Raw genomic sequence first — 13,847 nt, 5'->3', positions numbered from 1 at the left:
GTCACTGTCAGCGCACTGACAGGCGAGGCTTCTCGGAGAGGCTGGGCGGGGTCGGCCGCTAAAAGGGCACTATGATTGGTTTGTGGCACCGCCCAATTGGCGCAAGGAGCCAATTGGAGGCGTCCCCACCCCCTGCTCCGCCTCGCGAGTTCCCGCAGGTATGCGAGGGCAAACCCGAAGTCGGCGCACCCTTTAGCGCCGCCTGGAGGCCTGGGAGGGTAAAGGCGGCCTTTGTGGTCCCAGCCGCCTCCAAATGTCCTCAGACCCGGGGCGTCCTTTAACTATGCCTCCGAAGTTCTCAAAGTCATTCACAAATGTTCCCCTTAAGTCACGCACACACCTCGAGCCCGAATTTCCCGCCAGCATCTCGGATACCAGGCGGCGATTCATCCTCGATTCTTACTCCAGGCTGAGTCATCCCTGTCTCAGTTACTCCCAAATGTCACCAGCTCAAGACCCTTAGGTCCCAATTATCTTTGAATGCCAGCGTTTCCCTCGGTCAGCCCCCACTACTGCCACCTGAGGTTTGAGTCCATCTTCCCTGGAGTCCATCTTCCCTAGGTCCCTCCCAGAATAGTTTTCCCTGTCACCACATCAGCCCCAAGATTGAGTCCCTCCAGTTTAGGGTTTCTCACCCAACCAACCCCAGGACACCCCTCAAGGTCACGTTTCCATGCCCAGAGTACCATCTCTGCCCTTGTAATTGCCGGCTTCCTCAGAACAGGTACAGAGGGGATGGGGATCTTGTGAGGTTAGGAATTTATAGAGCAGAACAGTAAATTTGGGCTGGTTCAACCTTCTCACCCAAAAATCTGGAACTCCAGGGATGAAAGGCAGGAATGAATCACAAACCACCAGACCTTCAGAAACTAGGCAGGGCAGATTTATTTATTTATTTGGATACTAAACACCACAGACAGCACAGATTGCCCCAAGCCTCTATCTGCCCCCTGGCTGAGGTGGGGAAGGGGTACACTGAGCTGGCCCTGACCACCGGTGGGCTTCAGTCTGCCCTTCCATGCTTTGGGACCACACCGGGACTGAGCAGGTCTGCTTGTGTCCTTTCGGGGTCCACAGGGGCCTTGTTTCCCCACTCTGTGTGCCAGTCGGGTGTCATGGCTCCTCCCCCAACTTAGGAAGCTGAAGAACCCAGGATGAAGGGGCCAGGCACATTCGGGTCAGGCCAGCCTGGTCCCGGAAGCCTGGAATTGGCATTTAACGGTCTGAGGGCCCAAGGCAGTTTCCTCTTGGGTAACTGGCTGCTGGGAAGGCACAGCCCCGCCTGTGCCCCCACCAGGCTTGAGGCCAAGTCTCCATGCCCAGAGGGTCACCCAGGCAGGGACACATCTGGCTTCCCTTTTTTATGGGAGGGCCACCTACTGTCCTTCTTGGGAATACAGCCCAATTGAAGATAGGATTGTAGGGGTCTCCAACTGCAGAGTTGCGGGAGGGGGCCTGCAGCAGACAGCTGGGTATACCCACCCCATCCCCACTCCCATCCCTCCCAAGCCCCTCCCCTCAGACACAGCTATAGGTCTTGTCTAAGACCTACAGGTCTCCTCTCTTCACCCAGGCATCAGCCCATCCAGAGAAAGCAGGGGCCACAGGCTCCTAGGGGGCTTGACTCCTGTTCCTGCTGAACTGAGCCAGTCTGTACAAATCAACTGTGTTTCAGCTCAGTAGGCACGGGAGGCAGAGCCCAGGGAGGTCAGGCAGCAGAACGGGCGGGGAGAGGCAGTAGAGCTGGAGGAGGTGAGGGCCCAGGGGGGCGGAACTTAGCCACTGTGAACACGACTTGGTGCAGACCCTGCTCACAAGCAGCTAAGCCCTGCTCCCCAGGCCAGACACAGGGGCCTCTCTGCCACCCCATCCCTGGCAGCGTCCTCAGTGGCAGTGGTAGTGGTGGTGGCGGTGATGGCCCCAGAGGCAGGGCTCAGGGTCGGTTGGAAATCCCTGGCAATGTGATTTGTGACAGGCAGCAAATCCCATCCCCAGGAACCCCAGCCGGCCATGGCACAGGGGTGGGGGGCACTGGGCGGGGCCATCAGCTGGCACCTGGGGGAGAAAGAGAGAGCAAAGGAGGTAATGAGATTTGAGGCCATCTGCCCTCCAAGTCCTGACTGCTGCTGTCCTCTGGGGCCTCAAAGGGATACCCTCTCCCCATGTCCACCAGCAGCTGAATGGAGAGCTGGACCACAAGGTTGGACTCCCCCACCCCAGTCATGTCCTCTGTCCCATGCCCAGAGAGGAAGAGATGCCAGGAGAGTCCCTCTGGGCCAGAGAGGCTTCAGGGACTTCTAGCCAGGTCTCCACCCCTCCAGTGGCCCATTCCTGCCCGCCCTCCCACATCATCACCACTGAGCCCTGGGCAGGCTAAATGGGGCCATGAGGAGAGGAAGCCGAGGGGGTGGCGGGCAGGCAGTTGAGGAAGTGATCTCACCCCAGCTGGCGCCACTTCCTAGAAGCATGAAGGGCAGGAGGAAACCACCAGGGCCTCCCCCCGTGGTCCCGTCTCCTCAGCAGCCAGGCCTCAGCCTGCGCCCCCACCAGAGCGGATGCCGACAACAGGCGCCCAGCAATCCACACACACCCCCAGAGCACCAGACCCAGGCTCAAGGTGCAAAGCCCCACTCTGCTGTTTCCCAAATGGCCACTAAGCCTCAGTTTTCCCATCTGTACAATGGAGCCAAGGGCTTCTATCTACCTCATAGCACAACGTGTATGTCCTTGGTACAAGAACTGCCTACATAATTTGTGGGGCTCAATGCAACATGCAAACACAGGTCCACTCATTCAGAAATGGAGAATTTCAAGACATTGACAGCAAGACATTTAAACCAATCTCCAGGTTCTTTGTGGTAGAGGGGGATGGAGGGGTGGGGATAAAATCAGCCCAGTGTTCAGTAAATGGGGCACTGTGCCTAGGAGACCACAACTCTAGAGCCAAGCTGGGCAGACTTGGTCCCCCGCTCTGCAGCATCTTAGCTGGGTGACTCTAGGTAAGTCACTCAACCACTCTGGGCCTTTTGTTTCCCCACCTGCAAACCAGGGATGCTCTGGTGGTAAGGATCCCATGAATGCTATGTATATTTAGGACAGGGCTGCACTGCCATCACAAATCAGGCAGAAAAACGAAGATGAAATGAGGACGCTGCATATGGTGTGGCCTCAGCACCCAGATCTGGTGGTGTCTCCCACGGGGAAGCGGGTGGAAAGAGATGTCCTGCTCTGACCCCCCAAGCCCCCCTAAACACACATGGACGCACACTGACCACCCACTTTCCCATCCGGCCCAGTCCAACCCTGTCCCCTCAGGGTCTGGGGACACCAACCAGGAGCAGACAAAGCCCCGGAGGGTGGCCAGCCTCTCTGGTCCTCCTCCGGAAGTGAGACAGCACAATCGTGTCCCAGGGACGAGAACGGGAAGGGCGGCCATTTGGCCAGGCTTGTTTCCTGTGGGGTTTCCCCTGTACAGAGCCCCGGGACGGGGCCAAGGCCACTCCCCATCCTCACAGGCACAAAAGGCCTGGGACTCTCGTGGAGGGGGGCACTACAAGGTGGGTGCCCAGGAGCCAGGGCCGCTGTTCCCAATGGCTTCACCTCTCAGGCTCATAGGAGATGGTGTCCAGGGACAGCCAAGCTCCAGGCAGCTGAAGGCCTGAGGGGAGGGTGGGCCCTGGGCCAGGGGAGCAAAGCAGGCCCCAGGCCTCACAGATGGATGCATGTGTGCCTGAGAGTGTACTACAGACAGGGCATGGAGGCATGAGACACACAGGCAAGCATCTTGTCACCCCCCCCCACCCCATGTTCCAAGAATGAATATGGGCCGCTTCCGCCGGGGGCGCCACCACCACCACCACCACCACCACCACCACCACGGCAGCCGCCTCCCCCAAGCCTGGTCCCCAAATACTTTCCACCCTCTCTCTCAGAGCAGCTGGGATCGGAAAATACCAAGGGCTACAGGCCCCGCCCTGTCTGCCGACACCGCCTGCCCTCCCAGCCTGTCACTAACGCTTTGCCTAATGGGCCCAGACTCTCCGCAGAGGCTCTCTGGCTAGAGCCCCAGGGCCAGCCACCAACCTGGGCCACCCAGCCAAGGACCGCCTGACCACCAGCCCCCTGCCCCTTATCCCCATCCCATCGCTGAGACCATAACAACCCTCATAAACGGGCAGCTCTCAGAGGCTGGCACCAGGGTGGAGGAAGGCAGGACACTGTCAAGTGGGTGGGCCCTGCTGCCCACCCAGGGATGGGGGAAGGGGCGGGCTCAGGAAGGGGTGAGTAAGTGAGGGCTGAATCACTTGTTATAAATAGGGGAACCATGCAAGTCGCATCCCAGCCCCCATTGCGCCAGACACACCACACCACACTGCAACCCCTGCCTTAAACTTTAATCTCCCGCAGACCAGTCATAGAATTCCCAGGGGCATGCTAACATCCACACTGTGAGCCCTTCACTGAGGGGTATACCCTACCACCATGTCCACTTCTGCCTTATCCTCAGTTAGGTCCATGTCCCAATCCTGGCTAGCCTTTTTCAGGTTGCTGGCCTCAAGGGTAGTCACTGGCTTCCAGGCCCCGTCTTCCTCCCTTAGCACCCCGATAATTGCCAGACCCAGCACTCGGTGTCCCTAGGCTCACCGAGGCATTCTCAGAGTGGTGGTGACCACACTGAGACTGTGACACCAGACCCAGGCCAAGGGGAGGCCAAGGGGCTTAGCATCTCAGAATTCAGGTCCCTGGCCCCTCACCACCCAGGCCCTCCCATTCCAGACCACCAGGCTACTCTGCCCAGAGCCATAGCCCAGTGACCACACCCAGGGTGGCGCCAGCTCCAGCACCCTAGGGCAAGGCGCCGCTGGAGCATGACTCAGCCATGCCTAGCATGGCTGCGTCCTTGTCTGCCCAAGGATTCTCACACACCCACGCCTACTGTGCCCTCTGTGCACGTCCTTCCCAGGTGACCAGCCTTCCCCAAAAACACCTCCGTGTCCAGCCAGGATACCCGATGACAAGAGAAAAGGTGGCCAGAGTAGCCCCAAAGGGATCTGATGGCAAGGAATTGGACGGGGACAGCACAGACTTCTCCCCACTCGAATTCCCAATGACCTTCATTTACAGATAGAGAAACTGAGGCCCAGAGGGATTCAGAGGCAAGTCCAAGGTCACACAGTACATCTAAGGAAACACTAGGCCTGATCCTGGCACAGAGTGCATCCAAAGTGGGAAAGGGCCAGACAGAGAAGGATAGGAAGGAGTTTTTCTTAAGGCCCAGGGTTCCTGGCATCGTTGTTCATTTCAAACAGACTCCCCCACCCAGCCTCCAAGGTGAAGGGCAAACTCTGAAAAATACGTTAAGACATATCAAAGCACCACCAGGGTCCGTAGTGACCTGATCATTCTCCTGCACCCACAAGGCTAGTCACCCCAGGACCTAGGATGGGATGGGGGTCTGCCCCACAGCTGCGGCCTGCACACATCTGGCCTCCACTTGCAACAGGCAGGGGTTGGTACAGGGGTCCTGAGAGGATGCGTGGAGCATCCGCCTCTGTGCGTTCTTTTCGGTGAGCAAGGGTCTGCAGGGACTTGGAGGCTGGGCCAGCACTGACAGGCCCGGCCCTTCTGGACACACCCTGTCACGCATGTGCTCCGCGTGCCAGCCCCAGGCCAGGCCAGCAGCTATGTTAGTCCCCCACTAGGCCCACAGACAAGGCCTGCCAGTTGGGGTCTTAAGGAAGCTCCCAGAAGGACATCTTGCAAGGACGGAGGGCAGTGGGTGCCCCCCTGGGCACTCAGAGCTGGCACCAGGCCCCAGGACAGCAGCATGTGAACACACGCACACGGGCTGGCCCGGGCATGGTGTGTGTGGGTGAGCAGACTGGGTGTGCCCCATAGCACCTCGCCTCTAAGCCCGGGCACCTGTCGGGTACTGCCCTCCAGCTCAGGATGGCACGGGCATGGCTGCCAGAGGACACTCCTTATGCCAGGAGTCCCATACCCCCCAGCCTCACCCTCATAGACCACCCATTATGAGCAGTGGATTGGGTCTACAGCAGAGGGGGCAGATGACAGGGAGCCAACTGCACCTCCAAGGCATTCAGGAGGCTACTGGGTCTGGGCCTGTCTGGATGGCACAGGAAAGTCAGCGTAGGCTTTGGTGCCAGTCAAGTCAGTGCTGCTGGGGTCAGAGGTCAGTCTGGGGCTAGGGTGAAGGGGCCTGGGTTCCATCTGGGCCTTTCACCCTCCTCCTGCCACTCCAGGGCACAGGGACCCCGAAATGCACAGGGCTGGGGAATCAGCCCTCCAGAAATCTCCCAAACCTGGCCCCTTTCCTATGTAATCTTGAACGAGCCCTTCTCTCCTGGGCCAGGAGCCACCAGGAGAGAGGATGGGGTCCCCCAAGCCCTCCAAAGCCCAGGCTGCACTGCTGGGCCTCTGCCCGTCCTCCTCAGTGCAAGGCCTTTCTCCCCATTCACTAGGTGACATGTCAAGAACTTGAACCACTGTCTCGCGCCTCCATTTGCATAATTCTAGGAGGCCCCCACCCCGTCTTCCAGCCCCATTACCACCAAGCCCAGGAACACCCCCAAAAGCCCAGACACCGGTAGCTCCATCCCCATCCAACCCCAAGCCCAGCACATGCCCTCTCATCCCGCTGCCAACCCCCTCCCTGCCCACCTTGACCTGCCCCAGTCGCCTTGGGACCCGCCATCCCCACCAGCTCTCCAGGGTCTCCTGGGGTGGGGTAACGGTGAGGGGTCCCCAGTGGGCCCCTGGCGAGCGAGTGAAGGCTGGGCCGCCCTTCTCCCGCTCCGTAGGGGGCGCCCCAGGACTCTGCCGCGGCCGCCAGATGAGCCGTCTCCGCTGTCCCCACAAGCTCCGGCGGCGGGACGCCCTCCCGCTCTCAAAGGGCCGGGGACCTGCAGGGCGCACCCCAACTCCGCCCACGAGTCCGGCGCGGAAAAGTTGCGGCCGCCGTGGCGGCGCCACCACCTCCCTCCAGCGTCCCTCCCGACTCACCGGGGGGAGGGGAGCGGCCCTCAGGGCTCGGCCGCCGCCCGGGCCGGGCGGGCGGGCTGGCGACGGGTCTGGGCCGGAGCGGGGGCGGTCGCCGGGCACGCTCCTTCCCACTCACTGGCCGACCAGCCGCTGGGCCGAATCGCTTTTAAAACCTCCCCGTCTCCTCCCCCGGGCCGGGCAGGGGGCGGGCGCGGGGCGGGGCGGGCGCGCCGTCATGTGCCCCCGGAGCCGGTCCGCCCCCACTTTCTCTCTCCGGTCCCCCAACTCGGTCCAGTCCCCAACTCAGCCCCAAGTTTCTCCCTCCTTGTCCCAACTCGGTTTGTGCTCCAAACCCAGTCCAACTTCGTCGTCCGGGTCCCGGACTCCGGGTAGAGCCTGTTTTTCAGCAAAGGCTCTCCTTAGGCGAGGGCGGGGGGGGAGAGCAGGCACCCTAGTCCCCATCGCACTCCCAAACCCCTCTTGGCCTAAGCCCTACCCCTGCGCAGGAAGAAAAACCCAGGAGGCAGGAGAAAGGGACATGGGGCAGTCAGGGGGCAGGGTGCCAGACCCAGGACACGCTGCCACTGGGTATTCTGGGATCCTACCAAACATTAACCCTCACTTCTTCCTGCCCCACAGTGCTTCCTTCAGCCTCGGGAAGCCCCACCTGTTATCCCACTCAACTCTCTCCTGCTGCCATTAAAGACTTTCTGATCCATCTAGGTGGTCCATGGGTCTAGGTGCCCTCCCCTGCCAGGCTTCCCGGCAACCCCGCCCCCCACCCACCCGGACCTCTGGGAAACTCCCGGCTCTGGCGGTATCACTGGGAGAGAGGCCCTCCCTGGATCTCTCCCTCCTGCACTGCTTGCGTGTCTGTCCCACCTCATCCTCCGCAGACCTTCCCTCCACCGGGAGGAACACGGGGGCATTGTTCCCCAGTATGGGGCCCTGTCTTGGGGCCTGGCCCTGGGCCCAGTGGGGGGCCGGGAACAACACGCAGTGAAGGAGGGGCGGGTGCGCTCTGCTGCCAAGCCAGCCTCCTTGGGCATGCCCAGCCGCCACTTGGCCCTCTCCAAGGTGGGACAGGAGCAGGTAGGCTCCAGATCACCACCATCATGCCACAGCAGGGTTCTGGAGCCAGAAGACCCTTCTGAGATCTGTGTGGGCATTGCTTTGGGGGACAGCGTTCCCCCACTGACCCCCAAAGCAATGCCCAAAGTCATATAATTGGAGCTGGGGTCATATTTTTCACCACCCACCTCATGGGCAATAAGAATCATTCATGGGAAGGGGGAGAATTCAACAGCAGTCCCAGGCAGGAGACTGAAGGAGCTGGTTGGTCGCCTTTAGGTCACTTTGCACCCCAGAATTCCTCCAGCATCCCCCATTTCCTCAGTGCAGCTCAGCTGACTTGGCCTGGATCTTGGTGGGATTAGGGAGGAGGGGTGGGCGGAAGCCACACCTAGCTACCATCCCATGGGGCCCAGCCCTTGGGGGCTCCTTGGTCTTTCTTCTCTGTGGAGCCCAAGGGGAAGGCTGGCCCTATCTGCAGGATCTGGCAGGTTGGGGCAAGAGGGTGCAGAGCCGCCCGCCCTTGGGGCCCAGGGGGGAAGATTTGGGGTGGCACAGAATTCCCCGACTCAGGGCGGGGCCCAAAGGGGTGTGGGGCACCCGCCACATGGTCTCCTGAGTAACTACAAACCAGGGAATAAAGTTCTCAGGGTCTCCTGTCTCTCAGTGGACATGCACACACGCAGGCTCATCATTCCCAAAGTAGAAAGTGACCACATTACAAGGGGAACCCCCTCCTCACTGCCAGAACACTCTTCATGCCCCCAAATAATGCTTCCCATCCAGAAATCCTCTCCCATATTAGCCTAATCATACTCACATTTACTGGAAGTGCCTCCTCCGTGCTGGCCTTCTGGAATACCTGTACCAAGAACCCTGCTTATATGGAGAGGACCCCATATAAGCTGTGCCCCTGTGTGTGGCTCGGACGACCCCAAATCCTTTAGCATCCCTTTGCCCAAGCTTGGAGGGTCCTGCTGGTGGTCCCAGCCCTTCCTTTTGGTCCCTTGATATTTGCACCCATGCCCTGGCCTTGAGCTGGCCAATTTAACCAGGAGAGCAGCCACCAGAGATGGGAACTCTTCAAACTGGCAACTGATCCGTTGACGTGACAGGGAAGGGTGGGGGGACAGGGCCAGGGTAAGGCCAGGTCAAGTGGCACAGGGCGTGTGCACACACATACACCCATGTGTTCATTCTTCAAACATTCACCAAGTGCCTGCTATGCCAGGTGCTGTTCTGGGCACTGGGGACACAGCAGAGAACAAGCCAGAAAAAAATCCCTTCCTTCGTGGGGCTGCCATCTGCGGGAGAAACACAATCAACAGATAATACGTGCAGTTGACCCTCAGACAGCATGAGTTTGAACTGCATGGGTCCCCTTATACACGGATTTTCTCAACAAATACTGTAAATGTCTTTTATTTTCCTTATGATTTTCTTAAATTTTTCTCTAGCTTACTTTATTACAGAAATATAGTATATAAAACATATAACCTACACAATATGTGTTCAGTGACTGTCAGTGTTATTGGTAAGGCTTCTGGTCAACAGCAGGCTATTAGTAGGTAAGTTTTGGGGGAGTCGAAAGTTATACATGGATTTTCGTCTACACAGAGCCCCAACCCTCACATTGTTCAAGGGTCAACTATAGTGTGCTGGGTGGCACGTGCTAAGGAGAGAAGGCAAGGGGGCAAAAGACATGAGGTGTTGAGGGTACAGAGGCTAGGTCAGGAAAAGCCATCCTGAGGAGGAGGTGACATTTGAACAAAGACTTGTAGGAGGTGAGGGAGGAGCCATGCAGACATCTGGAGGAAAAGGTGCAGATGGAAAGAACAGCCAGTGCAAAGGCCCTGAGGCAGGAACTCACCTGGAGTGTTTGAGTAACAGCAACAGCCAGGAGACCAATGTGATAGAAACAATGGGAGTGGAGTGAAAGAACTGAGTTTCAAATCTTTGCTCCTTAACTTTCTAGCTGAATATCATTGGTCAGTGATCATACCCCTCTGAGCCTCAGTTTCTTTTTCTGTAAAATAGGCCTGAAAAATGTATAGTTTTCTTTCAGTTGTGCTCAAGCTCTCAGATGTGATGTGCTATGTCCTGGTTCAGGGCCTGGGGTGAGATATGAACGTAGGTACACCAGACACATGCAACCCCAGCAGGCCTGGGATGGTGGGGAGGGGACAGGGTCAAGAGACCCTGACAGACCCAGCTGCTTGGTAGGTCTCCCTGGCTCACACACACAGGGCGCCTGCCCAGCCCCATGGCAACCCTGCACACAGAGACATCAAACAGGCCCTGCCGAGGAAGTCCCACGTCACTGTGGTTAGGGTGGCTCCTCCCAGCCCATCCTGGCTGGCGGGTGTGCTCCTCCTTGCCCGGCAGGGCCCCTGCCTCCCGTTGTCCTGGCGACAGGCTGTGTTATGAGCAGGGATCCCACCACCTACCCCCTCACTAGAGGACCAGCCACTCCCCACCTCCAGAGAAGGACCTTACATGGTAGCCTCAGTTCACTACCACTAACCCTTCGGTCCAACACCCCAGACTGGTGCAGAGCATCAGGAAAGCCCTTGTCTACCCACCAAGAGAGGGCCAGAGAGGCTACAGGGATCTAGAGGGACCCCAGTCAAGTGCTTGAAATCCTCAGGGCAGAATTAGGGTATTGCTCAGGGGCACAGAAGAGTGGGTCAGGCAGAAATAACCCCTAGGCCTGGCCCAGCTACCCTGGAGTGGGGTGGGGGGTAGAGACTGACTCACCACTCACCCAACACCAATGACATCAGGGCCTGGCCCGCCACCCCGACCTGGCACCGGGCCAGAATGGGGGCACCCAAGAGGTTTCACACCTTGTTGCCTTCTCCCCTCTGACTGGGGCTTGGCAGGGGCAGGGTTAAAGAGGATCCCTCCTGGGGGTTTCTCCCCTAATCCCATCCCTTCATTCCCGGGGATTTCGGGCCCCAGCCCCTCTGACGTCACTGTGGTTACTATGGCAACTGCCCGAAGTTCCCAAATAAAATTACCGCGGGCGGGTTAAGTTTCCTAGGAGGCAGCCGACGGGTAAACAATGGCGGTGGCAGGCGGGGCGGCGAGGGGCTGCCTCACTCTGCTGGGACCCTGGGGTCCCTAGGACGAGAAAGAGGGTCCCGCTCCCCTCCCGGGACCCGAGATGCTGTGAGCACCGGGGCGGTCGCAGAGCAAAGCCACCAAGACTGGCAGGAGATGGGGGGCATGGGGACCTGGGAGGAGAGGCAGGGGCGGCGGGGAACAAAAGGGGGACCCGAGACCTGGGATCCGCCCTCCGCACACCCCGCCTCTCCCAGCCCATGGCCAGCCTTTAGTCCAGCTGTGGCTGCTCCCAGCTGCCTGGCTCCCCACATCTGGCAGGCTGCGCGCTCACTTCCTGTCGCCTGGGCCGCCTTGAGGGAGGTAAAAATAACCCTCCCCCTCCCCCTGCTGGCGGGCGCCTTCGGTGGAGACTCCCGGACTGAAGGAGGGAGAGGCCCAGCCGCCGCCGGGGACCGGAGCCCCCCTGAGGCCGCCTCTTGTCCCTCCCACAGGCTCTGGTGTCCCGGGAGGAGGGGCGGAAGGGGGTGGCACGGGTCCCAGGATGCGCGAGGAGGCTGGGGAGCCTACTGAATTAGGAAGGAAGGCCCTTTAGTGGGCCGTCAGAAACCTAGACAATCAATACCCAAGCCCCTTTCCCCCACACCGTGGAGGAGGGGCTGCCTGCTCTAACCCGCTGGTGGACTGCAACGGACCTGCCTGGGGTCCAGTCGCGAGTCTCTCAAGTCACCCCTGCTCCCCACCAAAAAAAGCCCTCTCCAGGCCTCAGTTCACCTATCTGTAAAATGGGGATGCTAGAATCCACTTCCAAGTGCATTTGTTCAATCCTTGTAAGCTATTATTTCCTGCCCGTCCCCCAACCCCAGGGGGCTTCTAAGACCCTGGAGTGCTCTTGCCAGGTAAAATATAGGACACCTTGTTGAATCTGATTCTCAGATGAACAAGAAATCATGTTTAGTATAAGTATCCATGCAGTACTTGGGACATACTCATACTAAAAAAAAATTGCTTACTTGTTCTATATCTGAAAATCAACTTTAACTGTCTCTTGTATTTTTATTTGCTAAATCTGGCAACCATATCCCCAAGCCGCCATCATCTCTGGCCTGGAAATGCTCCAACAGACAGCTCCCTGGTCCCCTCACTCCAGGCCCTCTCCCTTCCATCCGTTCTCCAGAGGGAGTCAATTAAATTCTTCACATCACCCTTCCACCATGCACTCTATGCACTGCTGAAAGCCACCCCCACCTGCTGGCCACTAGACCCTTCTTATCAGACCACTTTCTCTCCAACCTGTTTCTCATGTCCACCTGAGCATCCTTCAGGTCCTAAAGTGCCACCTCATCCACAAAGCCTTCCTGACCTACCACCCCGACCCTGTGACTTTAGACTCTTCAGGAATTCTGCCCTCTTCTGTCTCCCCACTCATCCATTCAAATGATTTATGGAATCATTGGAGTAAAATAAAGATTTCTTAAATGACACAAAGCTGGTCACTTCCCTGATGGAGGCCAGGTGAAGGGGGACACATCTGGTCTACAAGCCTTGGTGCCAGTCCCTGCTCTTTTCCCCAGCCCACAGGGTCTGGGGCCCTTAGGGGTCCTGTGAGCAGCTCAGTGTTGGCTGTTACAGGTCCTGGGGAGCCCAGTGTGAGGAGATGCCTTACAGTCTGACGGAGAGCCAGCCCTAGCCTCTGAAGGTCACAGGGTCAGCTACTACTGTCAATGGCCAAAGGAGCTCACCGGGTCCATACCCTTAAGGTCCCACCCAAGCTCCCACATGGATTTCTCATTCGAACCCACACAATGCACTCCCGCAGCTCTGACCACCACCCAGACGGGCCACGCACATGGCCGTGAGGGGTACAGGAGCCCGTCACCCTGCCTGGGTTTAAGTTAGGCCCTCTGCTTCCTTGGACAAAGGAGTTTGCCTCTGTTACTCATTCTCTCCATCTGTAAACTGGGAGTAATACCAGCAAAAGACCAGAGGGCTATTGTGAACATTATATTAATATACATAGGGATGCACAAGTGTAGAACAGGCTGGAACAGAATGCGCTCATTGTTAGCTCCCTTTGAGAGTGAAAAGCCAAAATCTCCACCACAGCCCTCTGATCCCGCCCACCCCAGCAAGTCAACCTCCCCACCCCAGCCGGTCGTCCCCCCAAGTCCCTCTAAGAAAATGGCCTGAACACTTGGCCAAAGCTCTGACCCAGCTTCTCAGGGTTCCTCTCACCCCACAGCGAGGACCCTATGCCAACTTCCTTCACTCTGCACTGGCCTCTGGAGAGCCAGGAATGGATCTGGCTTGGGGAAGGATGCCCTCTGTTCTCCCTCATGGAACCACAGCTGCCTCCTTCACCCTCATCTCTGTGCCCACCATAGCGGCAAGATTGATCTGAGTCCCTACTCAAGGTAAGACCACCGGGTCCGGAGCCCCTCGCAGCTCCCCACCGGCTAGAGGCTCGAACTTGCGCCGTCTGGAGCCGGGGCGGCCCCTCCCGGCTGCGGTTGCCTGGCAACGTGCTGTTTGTTGGCGTGGGGGCGGGGCCGGCGCGCGGTGACTCACAGCGGCATGATGCGGGTGGGCGCGGCGCCCGGCAGCCTGGCGGGCGGCCCGAGTCCAGCCGCCCTGGCGGCTGGAGGGGCCCGGCGGCGGGGGCGCGCCAGCCCCAAGTGGGCGCCCAAGGCCCGTGGGGAAGCGGCGGAGCA

This window comes from Phyllostomus discolor, chromosome 8 (genome assembly GCF_004126475.2).
Source record: "Phyllostomus discolor isolate MPI-MPIP mPhyDis1 chromosome 8, mPhyDis1.pri.v3, whole genome shotgun sequence".
NCBI classification, from domain to species: Eukaryota; Metazoa; Chordata; class Mammalia; order Chiroptera; family Phyllostomidae; genus Phyllostomus; species Phyllostomus discolor.
The sequence above is the reverse complement of the archived record's forward strand: the minus strand, read 5'-3'. Positions refer to the sequence as shown.